This window comes from Polyodon spathula, chromosome 7 (genome assembly GCF_017654505.1).
Source record: "Polyodon spathula isolate WHYD16114869_AA chromosome 7, ASM1765450v1, whole genome shotgun sequence".
Taxonomy (NCBI): Eukaryota; Metazoa; Chordata; class Actinopteri; order Acipenseriformes; family Polyodontidae; genus Polyodon; species Polyodon spathula.
In genome coordinates, this window is record NC_054540.1 from 50,833,343 (window position 1) to 50,857,569 (window position 24,227).

A 24,227-nucleotide genomic window follows, 5' to 3' on the forward strand; every position below is an offset into this window, starting at 1 on the left:
ATTGGTTAAAACCTCTTCATAGGAGCAAAAATAGATTGAACTATTGCCCTAACATTCTTACACCACTGGGCAATAGTCTGCCTCAGTCATGTGATTGGTTCACATCACTGTCCCACACCTTTTCAAAGGAACGCCCTTCTCCCTTGCCCTATTCACAACATGAAAAAAATGGCTGAATGTGAAAAAATAATGATTCTGTGACTTAATAGACAATTAATTACTAAACATACTACAAAAGAAAGATGCTTCAAACACTAAAATGGTGATTAAAACGCTGTCACTGTTTTCTGGCTTTCTGAAATTCATATTTGTGTGTGTGTGTGTGTGTGTGTGTATGACACAAAAAGGACAAACATACTTTTAAAGGTTACTGAACTGAATGTGTGGTGAAAGTTAGATTTATAAGTCAAAGTAACAAAACATTTTAAATTAAATATAGATATTAAAAATTACAAATTGTGTTCAGTTGTGTGTCGCATAATTAAGTTGAGTCACAAAATTCCATAAAGCCAATTCCATCTTCTATCTCTGTGCCATTGCCAAATGATTAAAAATACATAATAGCAAATAATATTAATACATAATGTATATAAAAAAATTAAAAAAAAAAAAAAAAAAAAAAGTGGAAAGGCAGGTTTCAATGGATATCTGTACATTGTATTTCAGTGAAAGCATTTTGGAAAGTATCAATAAAAAAACAGAATAGCTCATTAAATGAGTTACATTTTCAATTACCGGATCCTAAATAGTTAAACAGCGTGACACTGAAAGCGTGTGCCCCCGGTTGCTAAGGAACGCGCATCTTCATGCGCGCACACATTTTGCACCATGACCGCGCAGCGCGGACACAGACATACTGAAATCTCACGGATGGGCAAGATTGTGGAGCATCAATACGGAGCATTGAACCTGGAGCAAAAAAAAAGGGTAAATCAAGCCAAATTTGGATGCAACGGGAGAAAAGGTGGTTACCGTTATTGAGAAGCACACGGTAAAAAGGAAAGGAAGAATCCATTTCGGAAAATATTGAAAAAGTGTTTTTTTATTCAGCAGCAAATGGGGAATCTGATAGTTCTTCAAAGCAGGTGAGTGTAATTGGGGAAGAGTTTTCTTTTTAAATCTAGTTGAAGGGTCAAATTAGTGGCCGTTATGATTTTCCAAAATCCCACGGTTATATGACGTGAAGCATAACGAAATGTAATGACATTTAGAGTAGACAAAACATTGGGTTATTACGTTTTTTTGTTTTTTTTTTTTGAGAGAGGGAAAAAAAAAGTTTAGGGTTTGAAAATAGAATGTATTAGCTGTTTTGCATTAGCAAGTAAATATTTAGAAAATGCAGATCATTTTGAGCAACTAGTACCTGAACAAATACTTTAAGACGAATCAATCTAAATTCATTTAAAAATGCACTGGAAATATATTTGCAATATATACCGACAGTACGTTATTTTTATCTTCAAGACCTACCGTCATCTTTTACAGATTATGTAGAAATAATACCTAAAGACAGTAGATGGACACAACATATGAAGAGAAAATAATATTTATCAGTTTGAAAAAAGAAAAAAGAAAAAAACAGACTTAAAGGCTTTAACAGGAAATGTACTTTTGCACGCTGCGGTGCTGTTACAGATTCAGATGTGGTTACGGGGCAATAGTGAACAGCCTATGTACATTTATGATTGAAAAATGAGATGCTGCGGTTTAGTTACATTACTGTTACGTAGGATTTCTGGTTTATCAATAGATATGTTTTTTTCTGCATGTCAACCTAATTAATACTTACTTAAATATAACATAACTGTGAAAATATTTTAAACCTGCTGTGTTTCAGACCGGCTTCTGTAGTTTATTCAATAAACATGGCTGCAATTCGATTCAGTGAATTAACTTGATTCCAAATGTGTTCATGTGTGGCATGTTCTTCCTGTGGCACATTAGTGTAGTCTCGTGAAAGGGAAAACGTCCTGCGTTTCTGAAAATATAGAAGCTTTCTTGGAACTGTTTCTTCAGAACATGAGATTAATATGCACAATTCACATCTGGAAAACATGTTGTTTGCAGAATTAGTCCAGATTTTCATGTCTTGGTATTAAATACATGTTCAACGTGTATAATAACTAAGACCTGTTGGCTAAAGGTTCACAATGCAGTTCAGACAATTTAAGCACGTTTTAAAGCCCTTTTATTAGAACGAAATGTTGAAGGAATCAAATTCAAGTGTTCAGCTAAAGGTTATTTTTTTAAATTATTTTTTACGTGACTGTAGGCTGTTCTATTAGTCAGAAAAAAAAAAAATGCTTTTTTTCTGTTTAGACGTTTTTATTGTGACGGTCAAAGTTGATAAATGTATTTCTAAAGAAACACTTGCTGTAAAATCGAACCATCTTCGTCTTTATCCAGCAATGCAAACGACAATGTTCAATGCATTAAGACTTTTACATATTTAATCTGAATGGGTTACCATACCACCTTAAATTTATTACCATTTATTCTAAAGTTTAGTGTTAAGTATTCTCAGAATTTGTATTTTGCTCCAGTGCATTTGATGTCATTAGAATGTTGTTGTAGAACTTACAACATGAATTAATTCATGATGAATTATTTCACTGAAGGGGCCAGCAGCAAAGTGGTTAAATTCTGTCATTATTAAAAATTAGCAGAAGGATTGAATAGCAAAATTTGCCAGCCCTGGAGTTGTCATGGTGATTTTTTGAATAAGTAATTGTGCGAGTTGAGCGGAAACATTTAAACGGATAGTTTTTTTTTTAAAACATTTTTATTATAATTATTTTATTTTTTTATATCGTCAAAGGGAAAACCTTTACCTTTATACAAAGCAGAGTCTATATTATTATTTTAGAATTTAACATAATAATTGTATCTTTTTTTTTTTTTTTTTTTTTTAACCAATATACCATATAGTCAAAAAGACCACAACCCGTTACAAAAAGAAAAAAACTTTTTGTGGAAGGATTTTGCATGGCTATGTACTTGTGTTGTGTTTTGTTTCTATTTATATTCCTGTCTCGTATACTCGTCTCTACCAGGGACCCTGCGGCTCCACACACTCAATTCAAAAGGGGGGGAAAAAAAATTCCTAGTTCTACTTTTCATTTCAATTGAGTATCGGCTGCATCTCAGACAAGTTTAGACTGTAAATAGTTGTTTTGTTTAACAGGTATTACTATTTATTAACAGACTGGCGGGGAAAAAAATAAAATAGAGAAATGCATTCCAGATTTAATTCAACAAGGTAATAACAATATTACCAATTTAATTATATACATTAATTCACGCTTTGTTCTTTTTTCTATAATGACACCTCATAAATCAGTAATAAAAATTACCAATATTTACTACTGTTTTAATTATAAGCATTTTTAAGTGCAATGTAGGCACGGTCTAGTAATACTATGTTGTGTAGAATGCTACTTTATTTATTTTTTTTATAAAGTGATGCCATTTAAGAATAGGCCTATTGAATACTAATTAAGTGACATTTTTTGCAGCAGTGAACAACAATGCCTGGGGCATATCCATAAAGGTTGAATCAGTGGCTGCCATTCATAAAGCTACTTGGATGCTTAAGATCATATTAAATTTGTCTTAACAACCTATTCAAAATACCTACTTGTTATCAAGTTTCATTTTTAGGATGGTCTTACAAGTTAAGACCACAGGGGAGGGAAATGTCATCACTTGCTGACCAGGCCTGTTTAAATATAACATAACATCAATATGCTGAACATAAAGATAAGGCGAAAAGATGATTATTTTGTCTATGATTAGGATGTCAATGGGTTTTGTTGATTTAACATGAAGTATTTTTAACCCATCATGCTTTGTGAATGGAATCAAATATTGCCACCAAATGTCAGTTTGCTAGCAGGCAGGCATGCTAAAAAAAAAAAAAAAAAACTGCAACAGGAAAGTTAGTGGAGGACCAATTAATGCTGGCTGTCAGAAACTAAATGTTGGCTTTCCCTGGCCAAAAACTATTTTGGAAGTCATGTGACTGTTACCATAGTAATCATACTAGTACTGCTGTGGTGACAAAGATGAGGTGAGTTGTGAGAGCTGTGATTTGTATTCTTGGATGCAGCCCAGGTACTCATTCAAGTAAAGCTGCTTATGGTAATGTATCACATGTATTCAGCCAGGATACCAGAACTGTGATGAACCATGTTATATATTATGGCTGCTAAAATGGCTGATTTTGCTTGCTGCACACAGAAATGTACTAACTGGTTGTGTAAACACATTGAGCGACACCTATGTCATTGTAGACATGAAGGGCATATAGACAGGGACAACAAATAAATAGAACATACATTAGATATAAAAATACATGCAACAACTTTACTTCATGAAGCTTCCTCTTTTGTGATGTTTTTCTGTCACCTTAGTTGTGTCACCTTCAGACAGCCATTGGATTCAATGTTTTAACTTGCAGCAGAACCTTTGACAGGGAGAGTGAAAATCAAAAGCATAAAGTTATTATGCAGGTGCCATTAGACTGAAGTGCTAAAACTGTCTGAATGTTAAAGTAGCTTATGGGATTACATTTAATGACAGCAGCTATTTAGTAAAAAACTGAAACTGTGCCCTGTCATGTGATGCAGTTGTGTTAAGGATAACGATCCCTGTAGGTGAGACAAGGTAATAGAAATGAAAACAAGAGCTATTAATATCCATGCAAAGAGCATACCCTTTCTTGTTTGATATGGATTTGTAACTTTTGGTAAAGATTTATGGAAATGGTATCCTTGCATACTTTCTGTTACACTTTCTGATATACTGGTATTTCACTGTCTTTACCAGAAAGAAAATAATGTTTTTCAAGGTCTGTTACCCGAAGTACAATTAAAAAAAAAAAAAAAATATGTGTGAAATAGAAATATCTTGATGTCAACCAACTCAATACATTACTTGTGTACAGTCTTTTGAGTGCAGGCTTTTGTACTTCAGATTTACATTTTTTAATAAAAAAAATAATAATAATAAAAAAAAGCTATGAATCTGTGTCGATAAAACTAGGTATTCCATGGCTGACAGGCTCTGCTGTGAATAGAGGCCTCTGTGAGGTTTATTGAAATTATACAAAGATAATATATACAGTATGTTAGGTTTTAGGAATATAAGAGATTCTGTTTCTGAAGTTTCATGAATACCACACTGTAGCTCATTTCATACAGCCAGGTTTTTCTGTAACTAAGTCTATAGCACTTTAATTAACAATGGAATTTTTCTTCTAAAAGATTGTGTGAAGACCCTGGTAAATGTAGTTTTAAAGATACCTATATTATCCTTTCTTTTGCATATAGGCTTTGCTATCCCACTATCTTTATTAATGATTCATCAGAATAACACTGCACAAACGTGCGTACGTTCTGCGTTTGATATACATGGTAAAAAGGTACATTATTCATTGGAGTGCTTTCAGGGGATGACGTCTGTTTTCGTAATTCCTGTCGGCCCTTTTGATGGAAATAGATTTTAATAAGAAAGGAGCAGAATTTCAGCAAACGCTGTCTGCAAGGCAAGATTGCAAAAACAAACACGTTGCCAGTAAGTAAGGTCAAGCCACAAACAATTTTGACCTTAAACACCAGAAGCTTCAATTGATACTAAAAATGCCTTGGCAGAGTATGCCATTCTTAGTTTCTTGGTTGTAAGGTCAAAGCAGCTGGTCTTTGCAACGGAAATGCCACTTTTCATGATCACTGTTAGTTGTTAAGACAATTCCATTCGTTTTCATAACAATTCTAGGAGGTTGGCTTTTAGGTTTTGTTGGGTTTTTTTGCACCAGTTGACATATCCCAATATGTTTGATTTGTTTGACTATATATATATTAACTTGACCTGAAGGGCTGTTTTAGAAAAGTAGTATTGTTCTTGCTCAGAAGATATGATAACAAGTATAAACTGCAATATCTAGCAGAGTGAAGAGTCACACAGCTTCAAACTAAATAACTAACATTGATATTTGCATACTGCAAACCTGTACTTAAAGTGCTTTCAATTGTAATATCACTTTTAGTAGTGAAATGGTCATAACAGCAGTCTTCCTTTGCTGAAGTTCAGATGTTGTCATAGCAACAGTTGGTATGAGTGAGAGATTTGCTTGGAATTCATTTGTAAACCATAGGTGAGAATGATTTGTTTACCTTGATTCCATAACGATTTAGAAATGGCAGTTTTATTTCAGTGGCTCGTTTAGATAGTATGCAGAACTCTGAACATCACTGATTTGATTAGTTCTGATTCATGAGAATGCCTTATTGGCGCAGTTTCTTGTCTGTCAAACTGCTAGTTCCACCCCCCAACTGCCTCTTTCCTGGCCTGCTCCAACTGATTTATGTAGATATAGGGTTGTGGTGTTTGGGTTAAGCCATGTATTATCTTTTTATTTGACCCCCAATTTGCAGTGTATACAGTATTTCTATTAAAAGGCATATCTGACATATGCTTATGTGTTGCACTGTTCTCCTTAGTGTATTTTAATATACAAAAAGCTGTTTTGTGCTGCTCTTGAAGTTGATATGGGAAAATGGTTTACCCAGCTCTTCCATTAGGATGCATTTTTTAGAAGGGTACTAACTTTCTGAACTGGTGGAAACACGGTAGTGACTCAATCTTCATAAACAGCAAAATTAGAACCAGTTTATGCCCAGATATTTTCACAAAATCTTTAAATATTTATAGCAATGCATTTAAAACAATTGTAGGCCTTGTAGTTAAATGATATGGTTGCATTTTATGTACAATTATATTTAATAAGCTGTATTAAAATGCAATTTTCTAGAAATAGAACTAAACAAAGCAATATTCAGACATGGCGTTATGGGAGAATGCCTGTTCAAACTATACATCTTGTACATAAGAGCTTTCTGAGACCTTTGCAAGGCTATTCCTTTGAGACTACCAGATTACGGTGAGTTGTACAAATACAATACACAGGAGAAAACAACTGAACAGTATTAGCAAGCAAGAAATGTCAAAATAATATCAGAGCAACGGTAGCTTCAACATATTTGATACAGCACAATAGCAATTATTGACAACATAATTAATTTCAACAGTGGATTTTATAGGTTGTGAATGGTAGCAGTCTATCACACCTAGCCATTATTTAACCATTATGCAAGTTGTTCCTTCTGTGTGATGATTGAGTAGGGATCACTTTTTTTGTTAAGACATAGCAAATATAATTGTCAAATGAGCTGCTTTTTTCCTTTTTCTGTTCAAAGTTTTTTTAATTAATTATTATTATTTTTTTTTATGATTAGGCGAAAATGTTACATTTTTCTTTTGTATTTTCTAAACTGTGAGGTATCAGGATTTCAAAATGGTGCCACAATGGTGTACAGGGTGAGTCAGCATAGTAGGTTTCTGGTTAGGAAAAACTGCAGCTCTTCACTGGGAATTCCACAGGCACAGGAACTGGATTCGTCATCTCAGTACAACGGTCCCTACTGGTCAGGTGAACGGTTTGCTCATATCAGACACCTGCAGGACTGGCCTTTGTCCTTAGGAGGACGGTAGCTCACCGCCATCAGCTGTTAAGCCCCTGGGTTAAAAGAGGCCACTGGCTTGCCTGGGCCCTTGTGGGGCTTGTTATGTGAGAGAAGATAAAATTGGACATTCTACATTTTTATTAATAAACAAAAATTCTAGATTTGTGTCCTGTGAGAGTCTGACTTTTATCACCCGCTGCAACTCCATCTTCTTACATGTGACCCGACCCATTTTAATAAGATCTACAACCCGACTTGAACCCACAGGTGTTTATGGAGCGCCATTCGTGCCAAAACTATCCAGCCATTAATTTGTCAGTTTATTTCTCAATTTATGAATTGGTCCATTTGTCCAGCAATTCGTCCATAAATTCATCAATTCATTCAGTAATTCACAAACTTATTTGTTAATTCGCCTAATAATTCATTAATTAATTTGTCAATTCATTAATACGAAAGGCTGTACAGACTTTAGTGTGAAGCGTTTGCTCGGCGCTTAACCTGCAAATTTCCAATCAACCAGACGAACTTCCCTGCAAATATCCCAACAAACAGACAAACTTCCAACTGTCAATCTCGCACTGTGCCTTTCTAGCCAATGGGAGCACACACTAATATTTTAACTAGTGAAAATCCAGCCTCACTCAAAACTGCATCAGCCAATAGTATTGCAGTTTATTAGAAAGGGCTTTTCCAAAGATATTCTATTTAACAAGAGACTTGACTCCGCTGGTTTTCAACAGAGACTTCTGTCTTACTGCACGCAAAGCATTATGGTATACAGAGAGCTCGGCAGAATTTTTTCTTTGGAGAGCCAGTGGAGGCATAAGAAATTTTGCTGGTTTGTACTGGTTTTCACCATGTTAAAAAATTCAAACTTTCTTATGAAAAATGCTATTTTCTGAGCACTGCCCCCCCGTTCTGTGGCACATGCACAGAAACATCACTATAAGGAAGCGTATTCATGAAATCATTTATCAACATAAAATATTATCAAGACACAGCAATATAGTACAGTAAACAAACTACTGGTAGCTACTTGGACAAAGTAAGTAAAAAAAGTAATGATTTCACAAATAACTAACATACACAAAAATAGTAATAAAATATATCTGATATGCTATAGCTTTTAAATTCCCTGTTACCCGCTTCTGAAAGCTGTCAATAGATATTATCATCAATGATATGTGCGATCAGCAGTAACTGTATTTACTGCGCATGTGCTGCGGAACAGGGCAGTGAAATCTACTTCAAAAGTTTGATGCATTTTTTTTTAACATGGCGAAAACCAGCCACATTTCTTACGCCTCCATTGACTCTCCATAGGAATTTTTTTGCCAAGGTATCTGTATATACCACAATGCTTTGCAGCAGAGTTGAGTATCTTGTTAAATAGAATATATTTTGAAACGCCATTTCTAATAAAAATTGGCAGAAGCAGTTTTAAGTGAGGCTGGATTTTCATTGGTTAAAATATTAGCTTTTGCTCCCATTGGTAGAAAAACTGCAGTGTTTTCGGCACAGTGCGAGATTGACAGTTGGACGTTTGTCGATTTGTTGGGAAGTTTGCAGGGAAGTTCGTCTGGTTGATTGGAAATTTGCAGGTCAAGCGTCAAGCAAATGCTTCAAGTCCGTACAGCCTTTAGTATTAATGAATTAACACATTTGTTTATGAATTGACAAATTTATGGACAAATGGACCAATTCGTGAATTGACAAATTGACAATTTAATGGATGGATAGTTTTGGCACAAATGGCGCTCCATAGGTGTTTGTCCTTTACCTACTGCCTGCGTTGACTGACTCTCACGCTCTCACATTCACTCACAAATATCTCCACCATTCTCCACAGATTTATAGTTTATAGTTTAATGTAGGCTATACAGCGTGGTAACTCTCTCTAGTGGTCTGTTTTAGTACAGGAAATACCAGTACATTTGCCTTCTAATACATTATTTGGGAAAGGGTTACATATAAGGACAGAGAATGTTTTTGCTGATTCAAATTCAGCCCCGAGCCTGACCTGAAAATTACAATTTCTGACCCGCACCCGAACTGCAAACCGTGATAAAGTTTACATTCTGACCCAAACCGGACCTGATGCAGGACTCTATTTTGCGTATCCCAGTCGTCTATTGTAACTTTTAATCTCTTTATCTTTATATAAAACTTTTTATCTTTAGTTTACTGACAGCTGTCTCTGGTGGATAGAGATCTCAGGAAATCAGTTAGGTGCATGACTGTACAGTGCCTTGGGAGGACAGTTCAGTTTTAAATAAAACACACGGATCCTTTTCATGTTCTTTAAATCTGTTTATTTAATTTTCAGATAGTTGGCATTTGTGTAATACTTTTATAGTACTCTATCACGGTATAAATCTTAATGCCTCACATAACTGCAAAACACATCTTTTCTGTACATTTGAATACAAATAAAACCTTAAATTATTTCACAAGGGTTTACATTTTTTTAGTCCATGCTTTATGGTACAATAGAATATTCATTAAATTGAGTCTGTACTTTAAAATGAAGGGAAGTAGTGCAGTCTCCATATTCAGGCTTAGCAGTTGCCTTCTGAAGGTTTGCATTTACCCTTGGAGATTGATGTTATCCATCTTTCTTGAGTGCATTGCATATTTTAATTTCACCACAGGTTCAGGCAGAAATGCCATGGCTGTCAGAGGTCCTGGCTGTCTTTTTAAATCAGCGCTCACCTAATAATAGGCAGTGACAGTTCGTAGCTAGTCTTGATTGTTCTCCTAATAAAAGGAACTGTTTTTTTAAAATTCATCAAGCCCAATGGAAGAGATAGGACACTATAAAATGTGTGATTTTGTTGAGTGCAGTTCTATTGTTGTGTGCATCACTGTGCATTAGATTAGTTCACTGAAGTCGAAGTATGAGGTATCTTAGGTTCACAACATAGAGAAGGGCAAAATTATTTTGAGCCTAAATGAACAAAGCCAGTTTAAATCTGCAGCATTCGACACGAATGAGTTGTTAGTTTGATGTGTACAGTAACTGCCTATAGATGACTATGTGCCAGCCTTGAACCAATTGCTTACATTGAATTCAAGACATTTGAGCCAACATATATTATAATCAGTGAAACAGGAGCTGTAGTCTGTGCTTTCTACAAAGCAAAATCAACTTTGCTAGTTCGCATTTGGAGGCAGTGTTAGAATAGAGTAGTAATTATAGCTTAATTAAGGTATCACCAATAAGATGAATGGCAGACGCTAAAAGAGAATAGAACTAAAAGAACAAAGCTACAGTACATGACATCGACTAACACTCTACAAAATGCATGTAACGGTTCCACTAAACAACATCTGTCACATGTGGACATCTTCTGACTGATAAAAGGTAACTGCTTTTGAGCTCAGGGACTGGGTTATTTTTTAATTGACTCTAGTCAATGTTAAAAGTCTGCATTTCATTTCAGAAATGTGAAATTTCTAGCACACACATTGCATGGTATTCTAGCACCCTTCAGGAATCAGCTTTAAACAGTAGCTCAGCTGTTAATGAAGCTGGGGCAACTCTTAAAGCACGGGCCATTTGCTGCAGGACAGTGGTGCTGCTAAAATGCTACTGCTTACTTGCTTGACTGTATTCATCCATATTTTTAGACAACAAAATATCAAAGTGATATTAACCTTTTCATGTCTCTTACACAAATGAATGAAATCACTTCATATCCAGTGTCCAATCAGCTGTCTCGCTAATTAGGTGATTAAGTGCATATGCTTCAGTCATAGTCACTCAAGCATGTCATGGTCAAGGATGAATGATCAAGTGATTAAAAAGAAACCAAAAACATTTTGTCAAAGCCCATCATTTATATACCTTTTTTTTTCCGAAAATAAATGTGTTATAATAGTGATAAGTTTATATATATATATATATATATATATATATATATATATATACACACACACACACACACACACACACACACACACACACACACACACAGATACAGTGCCTTTGAAAAAGTATTCGGACTCCTGACCAATTCTCTCATATTACCGAATTACAAATGGTACATTGAAATTTTGTTCTGGTTGATATTTTATTTTTAAACACTGAAACTCGGAATCAGTTATTGTAAGGTGACATTGTTTTTATGTTGGGAAATATTTTTAAGAAAAATAAAAAACTGAAATATCTTGCTTGCGTAAGTATTCAACCCCTATGCTGTGGAAGCTCCCAGTTTGCACTGTTGAAAGAAATTGCCCTAACGAGGACACATTTACCTTAACATTGGCCTCCACCTGTGAACCATTAAAGTTGCTGTCACATTTTCTGGATAAAAACCCCACTGTTGAAGGATCATTGGTAAGGCTGTGAATCTGAAGGAAAATGAAGACCAAAGAGCATTCTACAAAAGTTAGACATAAAGTAATACAAATGCATAGATTAGGGAAAGGGTACAAAATAATATCCAAATGTTTGGATATCCCAGTGAGCACAGTTGGATCAATAATCAGGAAGTGGAAGCTGCATCACACCACCCAGGCACCGGCAAGAACAGGCCGTCCCTCAAAACTCAGCGCTCAAACAAGAAGGAGACTTGTGAGAGAAGCCACAGAGTGGCTAACAATCACTTTGAAGGAGCTACAGAGTTCAGTGGCTGGGAGTGGAGTAATGGTGCACCAGTCAACCATATCAAGAGCTCTGCATAACATTGACCTGTATGGGAGAGTGGCAAGAAAGAAGCCGTTACTCAAAAAGTACCATCTGAAAGCACGTCTGGAATTTGTCCAGAAAGCATGAGAGTGACCCAGTTGCGATGTGGGAAAAGGTTTTGTGGTCAGATGAGACCAAGATAGAGCTTTTTGGCCAAAACTCAAAGCGCTATGTGTGGTGCAAACCTAACACTGTCCATGCCTCAAGACACACCATCCCTATAGTGAAGTATGGTGGTGGCGGCATCATGTTGTGGGGATGCTTCTCATCAGCAGGGAATGGGCATCTTGTTACAATTGAAGGAAGAATGGATGGAGCAAAATACAGGAAAATACTGCAAGAGAATCTGCTTCAGTCCGCTAAAAAACTGAAGCTTGGGAGGAAATTCACCTTTCAGCAGGACAATGATCCCAAGCACAAGGCCAAAGCAACATTGGAGTGGCTCAAGAACAAAAAGGTGAATGTCCTACAGTGGCCCAGTCAAAGTCCTGATCTCAATCCCATTGAGAATCTGTGGCACTATTTGAAAATTGCGGTCCACAAGCGTCATCTAACCAACCTGAACAACCTGGAGCAAATCTGCCAAGAGGAATGGGCCAAAATCACTCCGACACTGTGTGCAAAGCTGGTACATACTTACCCCAAAAGACTTAAAGCTGTTATTGCAGCGAAAGGTGGCTCTACCAAATATTAATGTGTGGGGGTTGAATACTTATGCAAGCAAGATATTTCAGTTTTTTTATTTTTCTTAAAAATATTTCCCAACATAAAACCAATGTCACCTTACAATAATTGATTTTGAGTTTAAGTGTTTTAAAAAAAAATATCGAACAGAACGAAATTTCAATGTACCATTTGTAATTCAGTAATATGAGAGAAGGGGTTGGTCAGGGGTCTGAATACTTTTGCAAGGCATATATATATATATATATATATATATATATATATATATATATAATATATATATATATACTCACACACACAACCACACACACACACACACACACATATATATAAGATATAATATATATATATATATATATATATATAATATATATATATATATATATATATGCTTCAGCCATGGAAGTTTGAATGTGTTTCAGTGATATCAAAATGAAGCAAAATAAAGCAAATATGCAGTAAGAGTTCTATACTGCTATATTTAGAGCTTCTGACTCGGTTTTAAATACAAAAAAAAATTAATTGGTGGATAGCCAATAAACACCGTAAAACACTGGAAAAACTGTGGAAATGGTTAATCAATTCATGTTCACTTTACTCTTTAACAATTAAAAAATAAAACCTGCTACAAAAATAATAATAAATACATTTCCCAGTGCTGCTGGGCAATGTCCCATCTTCCTGACTTGCATCTATCATTGATTCGTTCTGAACACTTGAAATAAAAAACAAAAAAAACAAAAACAACAAAAAAAAACCAACATTTTTAAGATACACAACAAGCAAAATCCCCTAATAGGTGCATTAGGTGCAGTGCTATGTGAACTGCCCTCTGCGTCTGCACAGGGTGTTAAACCTGCACGTATAGAGATTATGAAAAGTAACTGACAAACAGATAAACTCACTGTTTGAATAGTTAGTTAGATGTTTTAGTTACCACCTTCTTTAGACAGCATGAGTGACATTACCAAATTAAATTACAGAATTGTTGTGTCTTGTTTAACTTTTTGCATCATTATATTTTATAGGGCTGAACCTTTTAATTTTGAACTAGGCCCATTTTGTAGGCAAAACAAAATTCTGCCCAGCATTTTCTTTATTTATAATAGGATCCCACAATAGGAAAGAATCTGCCAGAAAGAGTTTACATGTCTTGTATATTATTGTCTTTGTCAGAACAAATAGAACTACTTAACATATTTCAGCATTTACTGATGAGTCATACTACCTGACTTCCTATGTCTTTCCCTCAGTATAGATGTGTACTAAAGAACATGCAGTTTTCGCTGTTGCTTATTTCAGAGATTGGCGGTGGCAATATAATTGAAGTTCATTAGGTAAAATGCATAAATTGTATACTGTACAGGATTCATTCTGTTGAAGGGTTTGAAGAATACTAACACAGTGCCATTAACATCACTGGGTAAATTAGCATGAAAACTCTGATACCCTGGGGCCTACCCATGGGACAAGCTGTTAAGCAGCTTAGTAAAAGCCTGTAATATGAAGACATTGCTGGGGTCCCAGTAGATGCTTGGCGCTTGAATACAACATGAAACCCATAATATTTGCCATCGAAATATAGTTATTTTGTAGTCCTGTGGAAATCCATAATTTTTGTCTTTTTGTAACTAATGCAGTGCATAATACTTAAATAAGAAGATTCATAAATTAACATTTTTCCTATGTGTAGAAAAACAGTAATGAATTATGAATGGGTTTACAATCTGAGATTATCTGCATTTTATTAATTTGGTGGGAGTTAACTATAATTAAAATAATTCATTAATCATCATACATTGAGATTCAAGCATTGGCTAGACCTCTTCCTTTAGCACAAGTGAATAAATGGAAAACAGTGAAAAACTGAGCCTCTCTTCCTAGGCCAGATCAGTAAAAATATACTGGCTAACAGGCTGCCAGTGTCGTGGCTATCAGTTAGCGTCATAATTCCGACAGATTGGGGCTTTAACTTTTTTTAATCTAGGATAGAACATACTCTCAGTGATGAACTCAAGGCAATGATTTGAGTAATGCATTAGATTACTGAACACTTCCATGTGATGTGTGTAGCACTTTCACAGAATCATGAAAATAGATGCTCACCATACTCCCCTATAGATCACAGGAAACACTAGACTGTTTTGTAAATTATGCATTCAGTGCAGATCTGTTCATAATAGTGGTCTCAAATGCTAATAAAAAATAACTGACAACGGACAGGTAAATTAGATTTTTTTTATTATAGATTTCCCTTACAATCGTTGTATCTCTGAGTCTTATGATTGTGTCATTTCCGTAAGCCTGAAAATCATGGAGCATGGCTGTTACTAAAAATACCTTTCCTCTGAATCGTGGCTGTTTGATAGGTCACAGCTTTCAATTAACTGTACTTCTTACCTGCTTGATATCCTTCTGGGTGTGTTTTGCATTGTACTCTTTTGCTCTTTCTGCTTAGATCATTCATTACCAAGCTTACTAATGTAACAAATGTCCTTTTTCAAGGAGCTGCTTCTCAAAAGTTTCCTACAATTCCTAAAAAACTTCTAATAATTGAATAATTGTAAACCTCACAAAAAGGTAAGGGAACAGTATTTAATAATTAAAAGGTAATGGTAAAAATGATAACAGCACTTGGTAATTACTCTATGACGCTGAAGAGTAGGTCTACATCGTGTAATCTGTTACGATCCATGATATGTGAGTATTTGGTCACAGAGGAGTTAAAAGTGTTAAAGATTCAACCATACCTTGCATGGGCAGTTGCAAGAATCTAGCCTGAAATGGAGTGTTAGTTGTGTGAATCCAATGTGAGTGAAGACTGGCTGTCAGCACATCACCACGAGAGGCAATGTTGAGCAGGCAGCAGGCAGTTTTCAGTACCATGCAGTTTGGAAATGAAACGACAGTTTTCTTAAACGTTATTCAATCTGTTTGCTTGGATAGGTCGTAATTATTTCACACTATTTTACACATACATTTAAGTGGAATACAACATATAATTTCAGTGTTTGCTCCAAGACCTACAGACTGAGGGTCAATGTGGCCCCCACTCAATTTTAGGGGGACATCTTCAGTGAAGGGGTCAGTATATTTGATGATTCAGAACCAACCACCATTTCTTATTTTTGTTTGTTTTAAATATTCCACCAGAGTTTAGTGACCTTTTGTTTCTGAAGAACAAAAAATAAAACTGTAAAGCTGTAGATACAACCAAGGTGTCTCTACAGTACTCACTTTTGGGGAAAAAATTGGGAAATGTGTCACAGTGTGCTGGTGTATCACTGAGTAGAGGACATTCATTGTACCAAGTCACATTAAAACAGGGGTTTTTGACCTTTTTAAGATGCATACCCCTTTCCAAAAAATGTAGTCCACCACGTGCCCCATCTGAGATAATTCACATTATAATTACAATAACATGATACAACAACACACATGCCTTGGAGTGTGTGATGGATACAATTATAAAAGTATTATAACGAAAAAAAAAAAAAAAACTTTTGGATAAAAATAATCCCTCAGACAGGTTTGTAGTTGTTGGAAACATCATCGTAATTTTATTGTAATTACTAATAAATTAAAATCAACGAAGCCTCCGTGCTAGCCTCAGTCACTCAGAAATGACATAGGACTATTCTGTGATAGCAAATTGCAATTGTGTATTTTTATTGATAATGAAATTACTGAAATGAAGGCAAAGAAAAGTTCACTATGAAGCTCGTTACATTACATCCCATTACGGAAACATGCTATTGCCATTTTTACAGTACTGATGCTAATTAAAAAATAATAATAAAATGCTTACCTAGTATCAGTGGGCGTGTTAACTAAGCTGAGCTCATTTAAATGATTTAACGCTCTGCTACACGAGAGCGCCGAGCGACATTTAAAAACGGAGAATAATAATTCTTTGCTCGAATGTGTTTCTGAGGCGATGGTAGATGAAATGACCCTGTGTGAAGTTACTGTCCCCTGCTGTACCTCACCGAGTTCGGTGCTCTGTTTGTACTGAACCTCATATCTGGCGGTATGTAATAATTTTACAAATTGGAAAACGACAACGTTTACCGTCATATTTAGCCAGTTAATACACAACTTCGTAATCTGAAACCCGTTCATCGTTCTTGACAAACGTATCTGTCAATCCTGCCTGTCATCTCCACTTGTTTCCTGCAGGTGGCCATTGCGTTCGCTCACTCTGATCACTGATGAGAAATGCTCAGAAGTCTCAGCATTCCCAGAAGTCAACATAAGAGATTGAGCTGGGAAATTTGCAGACGTAAATATGGCAATCTTCTTTTTGCAACACTGTTGGTATTGCACTTATTGCATAAGATACGATAAAGGCGTGTGTTGACAGTGCAGTCGGTTGGAAGGTGGAAAGAAGCGATCTTGTTGTATCATGCGTACATTACATTAGTCACAATACATATTATTATATTAATGGTGACTGAATATGCAACAACGTATGCATTATTTATCAATATTGAGATTTATAATCTTAGCTACAATCTGAAATGTGTGTGTGTGTGTGTATATATATATATATATATATATATATATATATATATATATATATATATATATATATATATATATATACTCACACACTCACACAGAGCGCGAAAGAGCGCAAGTTCTATCGTTTTAATGAAAGCTGTACGATGAAGAAATACTTACCATTCATGACTGACCCATCAGCATTGTCAAAAGTGTCGGTGTATTCAGTGCATTCCCTATTGCTATTTAACGGGCTGGAAATCGCCGTAGGTTCCATAAAATCCAAGATCCGTGGTGGGTTTATTTCTGGTCTGCTGCTCAGTATTTTCGAGAATTCTCTGACAAATGTTTTCACCTGAGAACACGGACATAAAGGAGATAGCTGCTTCTGCATCCAGCGCTCAAAGAATATCAAAGACAATTGCAGAGCTTTTTGAGATGTTATAGTAATAAAATAATGACTTGGATCGCATTATTGAGGAGTTTGATGATAAAACGACTGATGGTGAGAGTATCTAAGTCTATAAAGAGGTATGTGAAAAATACAACGAACAAGGGGTGGGGCTTGGCTGGAGATGCAGGACTGTCCTTTTGCGATTCAATACATTTTAAACCTGCTTTACTCTTGGGGAAAAAAAAAAAAAAAAAAAAAACCTTAAAACAGCCTGTGTTAAAATAAATTGAACCTCACACCTAACAAGTGCTGAATAAATGGACCGCTATGGGTTCATTTCTGCATCCTCCCAGCTGCTATCCCTTAAAACCGACATTGTTTTGATCTCCTAGGCAGGACCTAGTAGGGGAGTGGTTTGAGGTACGTCACCGCACTGATACGTTAAGGCCGGCCCAGGGCCTGCGTTGGGTTCACACGCAGATAGGCCGGTCCTGAGGCGGCATTGGTACTTTAGGCTGCATCAAAAAGCTGGTCTAAATTTCACCCGGCCCAGGGCCGCCTTTTCATTTTTCGAGTGTTCACACATGAGATAAGCAGGCACTGGGCCAGCCTGAACCGCAAGTGTGAACGGGGTGTAAATAGATCAATTAATTAGACATTGCATGAGTTGGTGAATAATTTAATAGTTTAAAATCGAATTTTCAAAATATAATTTTATTGACGCTAAATAAATTAAACCCCAAAAAACGCTGCGTGTATCTGCCTGTTTACATTGGTTACAGCATTCTCAGCGGCAGACCTATAAGCATCCAAGATGGCAGACCAAAATGTCGTTCGACTACACTGAGAAGTCAGTCGTTGGCGGATCTAGTATATGTCTATGGTAACTGCTTGTCAAATTAGATCGCATGGCAATACTTCGGTTTCTGATTGGCCATACTTTCTGTATTTTGCAATGAACCAGTAGTAGTTAAGTTGCATACACTTTAATCAGGTCATTAAAAAAGTAAATATCGATTTGCAGGCATAAATGCACACAGGAAATAAAAGAGTTAAAGACTAGGCTTTTAGTTTTTTAAAATATGTTTTGTTTTTTTGCAGTACTCGGCCAACTTTTTATATGACATTTAAACAACGGGGCATATTTATAATGTACATATTTTAATATGTAAATTAGTCGTGTGCACTGAACGCTCTGTCACAGCACATCAGTCTGGTATTACCGATTAAACGTTGATTACAAGACAAAAGTTTGCAATAGATTGGCAAGTGGTACTAAATAAGATGCGTTGTCCACCATTTCAGAATTTTTCACACGTACCCCCAGGTATGCATATCCCAGTTTGAAAACCGCTGCATTAGAAGAAACCACATTACCAGCAAATAGTTTAATAGTAGTAGTATTTAAATGGCATTGTCCTGACTGGTAAATTCTTATCTTCCAGCTGTCCCTTTATTTTGACAATTTCCATATGAAAAATGCAGTTTTTTTTCTTGACATTTTTTATTCTTCGACCCCAAGTAAATATTCTGGACAGTTTTCAAAACAATTTTTGCTTTATTTTTACAACACACGTTGATGATGTTGCTATGATAAATGCGTATATCTGTTCGGCACTATTTTTTTTCAAGGTTAATCAATGGCCCGTGTTACACAGAACACTAAAAATGAAAAGTCAGATATACAATATGTATTTTGTTGGTTTTGTGGATTTGCTATATTTTAACATATTTTAATAATAATTGAAAATGCTACTTACCAAAATCGTGACTGCACGTGAACTATATTACACAATAATTTATTTTATTCCGATCCCAGTGGTGTTTTCTCAATGCAAGATGTATTATAGGCATATAGTTCTGTATAAAATAACATATATAATTTTTTATTTTATCATGCCGTTATAGGCCTACTGGTGAAATGCGAAGAGACAGTTGGTGCTTAACACATACAGAATTATTTTGGCCCTGAATTTTAGCATTTTTTGTCATAGAAAAGACAAATTTCATATATTTTATAACATTACCATTGGCTGTTTTATTATTTTTTTTAAATCAGTGATGCAGTTTTTGTTTCACAAATCTACAGCACTTTGTCTATAAACTGTACTGTAGTACGCAGAAGGACACATCTCTCCCATTCACTTGCTAGGTCACTCCATATCACCAAATATCAGACAGATATTTTGTCTAGCAAATAGATAAGTTTACAGCGGATGAATTTCACAGTATTTTTAAGCACAAATATAATAGCCTACATTTCAACAGTCACTGCCGAAGCTGATTACTTATTCTGCTAGAAGTAATGCTCGGGTGTAACAGGGATACAAGGGGATATTTGCACAGGGCCATGATGTTGTCGTCCAGCTTTACTGTGAAACTGACTGTAACCAGGGAGGGTTTGAGTGCATTCTACTGAACTGGAGAATAATGGCACATGAGTTTAATTATGAAAACGCAAGTGTAAACAAACAAGTAAAAAAGATTTGCCTGTCATCAGACATGTCATGTTATTACAAAATGCATGAATTTACTGTGTATTGGTATTGCGTCTGGTCTGGGAAGGGGGACACAAGGGCGTGTTAATAAAAATTCAGCGGGACATTTTTTATTTCACGTGGGATTTGGCGCAATGGCACCACCTAGCACGAGCACTGCATTTTTAATCGGAAATGATGTATGCTTTTATCAAGGTTTATAAGATTTAATCTTTTGATCTGTTAGAGGCTTATGATATTTAACATCATACCCAAATTAAAAAAAAAAAAAAAAAAAAAGATTTGGTTCAGGTGAAAGCATTATATTGATTTGTTTAACTAACTCCTCTCAAATAGGGCTTTAACTAACTCCTCTCAAATAGGGCTCTGCCACTGCAATTCTTGTGTCAGTTTAACTTTAGTGTCTCTGTCTATTGAGTTTTAGGTCAGTTATATTGAGTCCACTGATAAATAATAATATCACAGGCCTCTATCTAGAAGAATTGCCCATTCGGACAAAGAAGTCCTTGGCCAGAATTACTTCAAATCAGCAACTCAGCCCCTCCATAAGCAGAGATGTAAACAGTTTGAATCGGCATAAGACAGATCTTGCAATTGAGATCCTATCCCCCGTGGCCCAATGTAGTGCACTTAAGGGACCTTGTGATTGACAGTCAGACATCACAGCTGGCCATCCGTATTCCAGGTGTTCCAAACAGAAAGGAAGAATGCTTAGCTTGGGAGGACAGATTCTTTACCGATAGCCTCTTTCAAAAGCAAAAGCAGTCCGATTTCACTGTTTCTAAGGATTAACATCAACAGATACATGCAAATCCAGTTGTAAGGAGCCCTATTGAATGTAACCCACATTCCATGATATTTAAGAGTGTGGGGGAAATAGCTTAGATATATTCAAAGCCATTTGCAGACCACACGATTACCCAGTGGTGTTACGCTTATTATGGGATAATGGGCTGTAAAAAGTTGTCATAAAGCTGTTGCAAAGCACAGTAAACATCACAAGCTTGATTAGCAGGATTAAGGGGACGTTTCAGGTAATGAAGTGCAAATAACACCGTGAAAATGTTGCATAAACGAGAGCTAAACTGTTGGACTGCAAATGTTTACTTGCAAGGGAAATGTCCTTGGCAGCTTGCTTTGGATAAGTATATTTTACCTACAAGTATTTTGGTTGGAAATGTACGCTTCGTGTTACTTACATTATGGGGCCATATTTACAGTATCAAGTATGGATTTGCTGCACTGTCACTCTGCTTCTTACCTTTTGTCTCCCAGTTTGCACATCCCCATAGGCATATAAATATTTATGCCTGTGTTTACAGGTATATTTCTTTGTCTCATTAACTTGATTGTGGAATTGTATAATGTCCCCATTCTGTTAAGATAAGTAGTCAGCAAGGAGCAATCAGCTTGTTGCTTGTGTGTTCCGCCACACTGAAGTGCTTCTCAGAACAGATTTTTTTTTTCTTTTAATGAAGGAGGTGAAAAAATTAGATAAAAATAAACTTCACATTTGTTTTCCCTCATCATTAATCTTCAACCGCAGTTTTATATATTACACAGCCTTATCTAAAGAGTTTCCTAAACTTACCCTTGCGTGTAGTTTTCTCTAACAGTTCTCTGTGCAACTTAGTTTAAGTGTTACAGAACCCCCTGCAATGTATACAAACAAAAAACTAATAATTATTATCCCTTCATTCACACATCATGGACCATTAATGAAAACCTTGAGAGTGCCAGGAGAAAGAGCATGTCTTTTGTAAGCCCTAGAGTATGCAGTGTGCTCCCTCCTACAACATTGCTCTTCTGTTTTCTGTTCCCATAATACACCTTAATTTCAATCAGAGCACCAGCAAGCATGAACCAGATACGCTGTGATATGTTTTGTGAAAAATAAACGACTGGCAATATTTAAATGTTGATATCCATGCTGTGAATAACATTTGAACAGTGCAGAAGAGCTTGACAAAAATCAATATTGCAAACAAAGCTAACAGACAATCAGGAAAGAAATTTTAATGAAGCAAGGATGCAGCCTACTTTATACAGGGGCTTTAAATAAGATAGCAACATGTACTGTATTTACAAGAAAGGGGTTAACATTTGAACTTATTTGTCATAGGGTATATTGTATTTATACTGCACTGCACTTCTTACTGTCAGAAGGCATTCTCAATTTAATCTACCAGTATATACCATTGCATTGTTTCATGATTCATTCATTGTAGGCACATTTAACCTTTTATTCTTTAAATGATGTTGTTGAGCGTCTTCTATTTTCAGAAGTACTCTTTTCATCTTTTTTTTTTTTCTAGATGAAAGCTCCTGATTTACAAGAGCATCCTGTTTGCAGGGCCACATGAGTACAGTTCAGACATTTCAGAATGTTTTTCAAGTCTATTGTGCTGTGTTTGCTATGCAAATCTGTTGAAATGCCTAGTGAGGATACATCACAAAATTTAGCCATGCATTGTAAAGATCATTTTAGTGTTCCTCAAGAGATCAGTGGTATGGAAAACATCAATCAGCTGGGCTTCAGTTGTGTTGCAGAGAGTGTTTGGTGGTCTTGATGTAAAGTGTCTGTTTTTGGCTGTTTATATGGGTCTCTGTAAAATCATTAATTATTCTACAAAGATTGTGTAGACTAGCATCAGACTACCACTGCCTCTCTAATTATCTTGTTTTATGAAGTACTAGAAATTAGGCAACTATTCCTACAAAAGAAATAAACATTTGTCAAATTGTATAAGCAAGTTTATTTTTAATTATACTTAATACTACCTTTTTTAGTGTTTAATGTTATGGGTGATTGTGGCAAAGTGGTGAGTGCAGTTCCGTGCAGATAAAAAACACACAGACAATTACTTTCAGGTGCAGGGGTGTTTATTGATAATAGTAACAATGGCCAGAGCCCTAACACCTGTAAAAATAATAAATGCCGGAGTGATACAGTGGTGTGTATCATTCGTAACTGTAATCCCCGGGTTTGACCCATAACCAAAAGTCCAGGTTTTCCAAACACCCACACTAAACACAAAACACAAACACAAGACAGTGAGTGAAATTAAGTGCTAGTGGTGATTACACTACTCAGTGAAATGCTGGGGTGAAAAGTGATTAATACTGGCTTGTACTCCAGCTCCGGATTGGGTTACTGAAAAGTTATCTAAAAAGACAAACAACAGTTACAGTTAACACTTTACACACACAGTTCTCAGCAATACTTACACTCCGTATATGTTAATTCCAACCATTTACACAGGAGCAGATTACTTAGCTACGCTTTTATTTTATACCCTCCCTCATGACCCCTTGGTTAAAGAGCGCATCCGCTCCTCCAATGCACTGATGCCACACCGTTTCCCGTTCGGGTCATTGAGTTCGGGTACCGTAGCTCCGCCCCTTTTCTAACCGGCCGACTTTCACTTACCCACGGGAATAAAGTGTCACCCTCTCAGATCGGGAGGAAGATCTAACACCAAGCGTCATTCGATCTCTGTCACAGTGTTGCATTTCAATTTTCTAATGCTGTACTGTATCCCATGTGTGAAGAAAATTCATAGTGTACGTGTGTGATTACATAGTTTTTGAAAGGAGAAACAGTCATGTTACTGTTACAAAATGAAAAAAATAAAAACCTTGAGCGCTTAAAAGTTCTTGAAAAAGTGTGTAATTGATATATATATATATATATATATATATATATATATATATATATATATATATATATATATATATATATAGTTGTTTAGGTGTTTAACAAAAGAAAAATACTAATTGTGAAAGCAAAAAAAAATTAACACTAATTTAGTATCAAATCACCCAAACAACAATTCCATGAAGGCAAAGTGTACGCTTTTTTTTTTTCCACTGTACTGGTCATTTGAACGTTAGTGTGGCACGACTGTAAGCCTGCTGAATACTCTCCACCA

General features: G+C 35.8%; 1 protein-coding gene across 2 annotated transcripts in view; it reads left to right on the forward strand.

Moving 5' to 3' along the window:
* Window positions 1–842: 842 nt before the first annotated feature.
* nlgn3a (neuroligin 3a) overlaps window positions 843–24,227 on the forward strand; it is a 124,647-nt gene continuing 101,262 nt past the window's right edge. For both annotated transcript variants that reach the window (XM_041255693.1, XM_041255692.1), the window contains exon 1: window positions 843–1,085. The gene's annotated coding sequence lies outside the window, so the exon portion shown is untranslated. The remainder of the gene's footprint in view (window positions 1,086–24,227) is intronic.